The sequence below is a fragment of the Tupaia chinensis genome, unplaced genomic scaffold, assembly GCF_000334495.1.
Source record: "Tupaia chinensis unplaced genomic scaffold, TupChi_1.0 Scaffold143584_1, whole genome shotgun sequence".
Taxonomy (NCBI): Eukaryota; Metazoa; Chordata; class Mammalia; order Scandentia; family Tupaiidae; genus Tupaia; species Tupaia belangeri.
In genome coordinates this window covers 978,436-986,286 of record NW_006203430.1, presented here as the reverse complement: position 1 = coordinate 986,286, position 7,851 = coordinate 978,436, and the positions used below count along the sequence as shown (strand labels likewise).

Here is a 7,851-nt window from a genome sequence, read left to right as displayed (position 1 = left end):
CCAGCCCCCGGTCACCGAGCGCCCGGCGGTGGGCGTTTGGCTTTTGTTTCTTCACAGGCTCGACGGCCTCCATCGGCCCGCGCGTGCCCCTCCGACCGACAAGTGTGTGCTCGGACTGGCGAGGGATTCACCACGGCACCTGCTTTCTCGCATCCTCTTTCCGCACTCTACCCGCGCAGTGCTGGGGTGCTGGAGCCCAGGTGCGCGCAGGGCGGACGCCTCGTGGGCTGGAACGGTTGCCCTTGGACCGTGGCTGTGCGCTCACCCCGGAGCCGCGGGCACGGGCCACACCGCTGCAGCCCTTGCGCGCTCCGCCTGCCCTCTCTGGCCTGCCTGGGCCTTGGGCGGAGGTGGAGGCAAGCCTGGAGGGCGCACCTGGGTCAGCGCCGCAGTTACCCGCGGAATGGGGCAAGCCTTTTCTCCAGGTCAGAGCACTCCTGGTGGGGTTTCCTCCCTTAAATCTCCCTTAGGTACTGGTCAAAATCCACAGAGTATGTTTCATTTTATATATATCCTTAAGCGTTTAGAGGGACTTTGTTAATGCTTCAAAGCCCTGAGGCGAAATTAAATAAAAGGAAGGTTATTGCTATTCTTGAGACTATTGTGGTAGCCAGGAGAGTTCGGGCTGGGCACTGTGACCTGCCCTGCACTGAACACAATCACTCCTTCAGGATTATTGGGTCTCCACCACCGCGTGCTGGTATCCCAGTCTGTCTTCTGGACCTCACCCTTGGAGCTATTTTGAAAGATGCTTCCGGTAGGCTCCAGTTGTCTCTGGCTGAAATAAGTGTAATGGGTTCTTGTGGTGTTTTCTAGTCCCCTTAACTCCAAAAAAGTTAAACTGACAAACAGGTGGTGGTAGGGTGACGCTTGTTTTTTGGTGCTTAATAATATAAAGACTTTTGAAGGCATTTAGCTCTTTGAGAGTTGTAGAAAGTGCGAACTTTATTTAATCCGCATGATACTGTGGAACTGGGGGAGAGTGTTGAAAGAGGAGAGATTTGTGGAGCATCCACATACGTTCGATTCTGTTACACTGACTTGGTGTGTAATGGTTGAATAGGATGGAAGATAACTTAAAGCTGCTATTACTTAATCTCTCAGATGTGAGGCCACATCGATGAACTGGTGACTCTGAAATCTGTTAGTTCTTAGTGCTTTGGTGGGCGATATTGGGACCAAAAGTAGTATTAAGCTTGGCCTACCTCCAGGGAGTTCATGATCCCTTTTCTAAAAAAAGGATATTGGTGGAAGGGGATTTGGTGAAGAGAGTTAAAGGACCTTGAGAAGTGGCCTTAACTTTCACTTTAAGGAAAAATACATGTATTTAAAATGTTAAGAATTTTAGGTGAGCTGTGTCATCTGTATACTTCATTGCGGTCCCTGCATGATTTGTATCTTAAATTATACTTTTGATTCATCTTTCGTAGTGAGTAATAAGCCTCCAGAGCTTGGCATGGTACTTGACACGTGGGTAAGTGCATACTCAACAAATATTCATAGGATGTAGGACAGATTCATAGTGAACAGGCAGCTACTGAGCTGAGGCACAAGGTGCTAAAAGCAGCAGTCAGGAAGATCGATCTGATAATGAAGGACAATTGCAGGCAGAAAGCCCCAGAGTTCTAACTGTGAAGAACAGGTAGAGCCAAAATGAGGCTTGGGAGACTGTCTGGGAAACACCAGCCACCCATGGTCTGACCAAGGAGTCAGATCAGCCCAGCCCCCTACTCCCCATTCCTCTTTCAAGTATATCTAGGTTTCTTTCCTCTATCCCTGAGGGAGAAATTGAAAATCACTGTTGGATAAGTGTTCATTCATTCAAATAATTGTTTTAATTAAGAAAGAGTGCTGCTGCTGGTGAACCATGGGAGTTAGGAGAACCAGGTTTGGTGGGTTGGGAGTAGGGCGGAGCAGGTCTGTTAGGTTACAAAACACTGAATTGAAAGAGTGCCGAAATCATTTTCATGGGAGAATTGAACTGTGAGGTTAGGCCAGGATAAAGGCAGCTAGGACATAGGGATTATACAACTGATGATTAAAAGCAGGAGAATAGAGTACATAAATTAGCAAAGAGTGAGAAAAGAACAGTTTGTGAGGATTGTCCGTTCCCTGGGAAGGGTAGAGAGAATAAAGAAGTGGTCAGATAGGGAGACAAACCGGATGTCACAGTAACAGGGAAGCTAGGGGAGGACCAGGGGAGAGAACGCCACACCACGAGTCTTGTCTGTTGCTGATGAACAATCTAAGCTGAGTAGATGTAGTGGGACTTGGCCAGAAGGAGGTAACTTCAGTGGTAACACCTCAGTGCGAGCGTTGGTAATGTGCTGCTTTCTGTTTTAGGAATACAGATGTCTCTCTTTCATTTGGATAACATTTTATAGTTTACAAAACATTTGCAAGTTTTAGCATTTTAAAAAATATTTTGAAGATAGTTTATTTAGAAAACATACCTTGTCTTGGGAACTAGCAAATGGCATAATGGTTACTTCGCTGAACTCCCACATGACTGATGGTGGTTTGAGTCTCAGACCTGGTAGCTTGAATCTCATGACGGGCACATATGCGTGAGCGTCCAAAATCCTGAGAGGAAAATGGAGGAGAAAAATCGTGAGAGGAAAATGGAGGAGAAGGTATTGGGGTGTGGCCATATCCCCCTGGGGGGGTGATTTCTCGGTTTCTGTTTCTCTGTCTTTTTAGTCAGTGTACATGCTCTATAGTTAAACAAACAAACAAACAAACTAAAAAACAAAAACTCTCTTCACAAAAACCTTCCTCCTGATAAAAACTATTTAGGTCAAAATAAAAACAAAACAAAACAGGGTACTATTCACGTACACCAAATGGGTGCTCAGAGCAAGTAATATAAATATTGATATTACATTGTACTTCAGACAATGAATTGGAAGTTATATGGGAGAAATGAAATTCTTTAGTTTATCCATACTCATAAACTCATCTTTTGTTTAAGAATTTGTATTACTTTTTTTAAAAAAGTTATACCTTAGGAGAATTTATCCTATTTCATCTTTTGTTTAAGAATTTGTATTACTTTTTAAAAAAAAGTTATACCTTAGGAGAATTTATCCTGTATCTAGTGATACAAATTATTTTCCATGGTAGCAGTGGAAAAACGAAGCCTTTACGCTGTGCCTGTCCTTGCTGTCTCATCTCTGCCCCCCTGGCCTGTGCATGCATTTTGAGGAGGATGTCATTGCAGTGAGGGTCTTGCTTAGTGTCATCTGCTAAATCCTTTCTTCTTCATTTTGTGTTAGTTTGAGCTCACATGCAAAGCGTTCTCTAAAGAAGGCTAGACGTCTTGGAATATACGTAGACATCCCTTCTGAAGATGGATGTTACATGATGAAAGTATGGTTGCTGCCACAATTAATACTTGACTAATACATTGTTTGGAAAGAATCAGGTGACCTCCTGAGAAATAGAGAAGCAATGCACGCACCTCTTTTCTTTGTCACTGTATCTAGCCAGAAAAAGTATTTAACTAGAGGGACAAAAAGGCAATACTACACCTTTACACACAGGGTTTGGCATGTAAATAATTATGACAGCCTTTAAGATGATTATGGCAGTAGTGTTTTAGATTAAGTCAACATTGCCCTGCTCTGTTTTTTTTTTTCTTTTTTTTTGAGTAGGGAATGAATGAAGGAGCTTAAATGGGGGCAAGGCATTTTGTCTGCTGGGTTGACTGTGTGCTGTGTGTATGGGGTGGTTGTACTGCCATGATCCCTACCTTCAGGGAGGGGACAGATACCAGCTCATCCCCTAAATACATGCATAAATACTACAGGGAAGACCAACAGGAGTGCTTCATAAGGATTTGTGGGTCAGTCAAGATCTCTGAGGATGAGTAACTGCTATCCAGGTAAGGAGCAGGACAGAAAGGAAGAGCAGAGAAAAGCACAGTGGAAGCCCGTGAGGGAAAAGAAGTTGGTGCACTGGATAAGACAGGGAAAGGAGAAAAGACTTGGAAAGTGAAAGGGCCTGGTTGGATGGGTGTGGTCAGTGTGCTCATCAGGGCCAACACATGAAACCCTGTGATGGTTTGTAGAGGACTGTGCATTTTTTTAAAAAAAGTTTACTGATTTCTTCCATGAGTGAGAAAGAGAGAGACACAGAACCCTCAGCAGGGTCTCCATGCTGTGATCCAGTCCTAGCCTCAGCCAGCCTGGATCATGGGCGTGCATGTGCCACAAGTACTCAGGGAAGTCTAAAGGCTACAAGGAAATCCTCCTGTGTGGGTCAGCCTTGCAGAGCATCACGTTTCACCCCTGCACTGCTGTCTGGCCCCGAGGATTGTGTGTTTTATGTCTCTTGTCACAGAAAGGCTCTGTTGAGTCCATGCAGGCATGTCACATGATTTGCTATTGCTGGTGGAGGCCCTCTCTGGTTGCCACCTGCAGAACATGGTGCAGATAAGCAAGACCAGGGAGGACACCACAGCAGGGGTCTCGGTGGGGGTCAGTGGTGCTTAGACTAGGGAGGTTAGTGTGGAGATGGATGGAAAGGGAGGGTGAAGGGACGGCAGGAGTATTTTGGAGGTAGAATTTACAGCCTTGGTTTTGGACTAGAAGGTAGGGAAGGGAAGAATCCGGGGCTATTATCCTGATCTCCAGCATGAGAAGCCAGATGTTTTGGAGAGAGTGTGGAAGACAGAGGAAACATAAACCTGGAAACTTTGCTTTGACGTAGTGTGAGTTCTAGTCGATACAGGTCGTTCTACAGAGTCACCTTGGTGTGGTTGTGATACGTGTCAAGTGTCCAACATTATGCCAGGCATATGATTTTGGAGTCTAGCAAATGTGGCCTTTCTTCCCTTTCTCTGTGGCTGTGGGTTTTTGGCATTCTGCTTTATTCACACCAGATCTAATGCACTTTGGAATTCGAACTGTCTATTTGCAGGTGGGCAGGTGCACTCAAATCCTTGCTGTCTCAGAATCTGCTCAGAAGCCTTTTCATTCCTGACTGGGAAGATCTGAAATCAGTGGATGTGCCCCCTAGACCATTTTACTAGTTGGTTTTCTCTACAACATGTAGGCTTAACACTGTCTCTGATGCTGGGACCCTCCAACACCTTAAAGGGTCCTGGGTCTTGCAATTATGAACCATAACTTAAGATTCTTTTTTGTGAGTACCTCACACTTAAAAATGAGACTTGAGTGACAGCATTTTAAAAATAGCATTTGGTCATTGTTATTGTTGTTGTGATTTTTTTTTCTAAAGAAAAACCAAGAAGCAGATTATACCATGAATCCAGGCCTGTATAAATGGATCTAAGTTTGCAGTGATGCCAGTCCCTAGTTCAGTTCGTAGCAGAGCAAATATTCTGCTCTTGGCTTCGATTTTCTTCTATTCTGGCCATACATGGTATACTGAACTGATGCTATTTGGCAAATGGGGGTAAGACCTAAAGCCCGGGCCAGTAATTTGGATGTGTAAAGAAAGATAACTGAGTCAAACAGACAGATAGCAGAAAATTCAGAATCCTTTTGCTGTTTCTTTCACATTTCTTACATTGAAAACTGAGCACAGGTACTTTTTTTATTATATGAAATTAGTGGCTCAAACTGTGACATGATGATTGGAGTGACTGGATCCCACATAGCTAACTGCGTGATTTGAGTCCTAGACCTGGCAGCTTATAAAATACCCAACACTGGACATGTGTGCTTGCATGCTCAAAATCCCAAAAGGAGGGAGAGGTGGAGGAGGAGATTGCAGCATGGCCATGTCCCATGTGGAGTGCTTTTTCTCTTTTCCTCTCTACTCTCTCTGTCTGTCTCTGGTGAATGAATACAGCTGGTGGCAAAGAAAAGAAATTCTTTTAAGAACAATGAGAGTGAGGGACCAGCAGTTAATGTAATGGCTATGTCACTGGACTCCCATGCAGTCAACCATGGTTCGAGTCCTGGACCCAGTAGCTTAAACTCAACGCCAGGTGTATGTGCGTGTGAGCCCAAGATCCCGAGAGGAGAAAGGAGGAGAAGGGATTGCGGCATGGTCGCCTCCCCTGGGGGGTGATTTCTCACTTTCTGTCTCTGTGTCTCTCTTTGTCTTTCTGGTGAGCGCATGCGCCCTATAGCAAAAACCTCTCCAAAGGAAAAAAAAAAAAAAGAATAAAACATTGAGATTGAGAAAACCTTCTGTGCTGTGGAGATAGTAGAGAGTATTGGCGATTATAGTACATCAGGGATCGTACATAGTCAAAGGAGAAAAGGTGAAGGTGGAAATCTGCATTTAAAAAAACTTAAGTTTATATGGTCATTGAAAAATGGAGCGAGAAAGAGAGAGACAGCCACCTCCAACAGGACCTTCATATTATAGTCCACTCCCAGCCTCAAGCAGGATCACAGGCCTGCACATACACACGCAGAGTGCTAAGGGAGATCCTAGGACCCGAACCAGATCGTCTCTATGGCTTCAGCATTGTGGAGCATGATGTTATTTCTTTGTCACTGCAGGGCTGAATCTATGTTTGATTTTTGTTATTTATTTATATATTTTTTAAATTAAAAAAAAGTTTATGTGCAATCACTGTGTGTCGTTATAGCATGCCAAATGACTTATCCCATCATGAATACCCTGTATACTGGTTCTGTCAAAGATTAAGGAATAAAGAATTGATAAGTTCTGGGGGCCAGCAGGTGGCATGGTGGTTAAGGTGTTGGAATTCCCACATGGCTGACCGTGGTTTGAGTCCTGGACCTGGCAGCTTGCTTTCTCACTCTCCCTCTCTCTCTGTCTTTCTCTGGCAAAACTCATGTGAAAAATAATATTAACAATAATAATAATAAATAAATAATTCTTTAAAAAAAGAATTGATAAGTTCTGCCCAGGCTGTGGAGAAAAGGGAACTCTCCTACACTGTTGGTGGGAAGGCAAATTAGTATAGTCACTGTGGAGAATAATATGGAGGTTCCTCAAAGATCTACAAATAGAACTTCCATATGACCCCAGCAATTCCACTCCTAAGTATCTACCCAAAAGATAAGAATACACTCACCCTGAATCTGTGTTTTTTTTAAATGTGAAAATATTCCTATCTTAAATACTGGCTCAAAATTTTTCAAGACACTACTAAGATAAACAGAATGGGGGGCCAACAGGTGGCATGGTGGCTGTGGTGCTGGACTCCCACATGGCTGACATGTGGTGTGGCACTCAGATCTAGGAGCTGTCTTTCTCACTCTCTCTCTCTCTCTCTCTCTCTGTCTTTCTGTCTCTCTCACATGAGCACACCTGCCCTTTAGCAAATTAAAATAATAATAAGTAAAATAAAATAAAATAAATAATTCTTAAAAGAAAAAAGATAAACAGAATGTTTCTGCTGACCAGCTACAGTTTATGGTCTGCCATTTTATAATTTTATAACTTTCGACTTGTGGAGTCAACTGTGTAATTAGCTGAATATACTTTTTATTTTTTTAATGCCAGGGGCCTGTGTACACACACATGAGATTAGAGAGAGAGAGAGAGATCCTCAGCAGGACCCAGTCGCACCACAATCCTTTTTCCTCCACTTCTCCATCCTGTCAGTATCCTGAGTATACATGTACTTGTGCCTGGCGTGTTTCATTGGTCCTGTAGGATCTGGCTTCCTCTGCACAGTGCCTAACTGCTGTGCTGGAGGTTGGCCCTGTATGTCTAATCAGGTCGTTTGTAAGATTTATCGTGAATGTCTTTCTTCTTTATCATGACGTATCAACAAACACACACACTGGCTTTGTATCCTACTGACTCTTTCCTTTTAAGTCTGACCTGATAAGTTTGGGAGTTGAGAGTGGGAGCTGGGCCGACTCTTGCCACTCTATAAGCCCATTGCCAGTGTAGGGC

At 43.8% G+C, this 7,851-nt stretch overlaps 1 protein-coding gene across 1 annotated transcript in view; it reads left to right on the top strand.

The window, feature by feature from the left end:
- The window catches only part of L3MBTL4 (L3MBTL histone methyl-lysine binding protein 4), a 494,670-nt gene that overhangs the window by 469 nt on the left and 486,350 nt on the right, over positions 1-7,851 (top strand). The gene's annotated exons all lie outside the window — the stretch shown is intronic.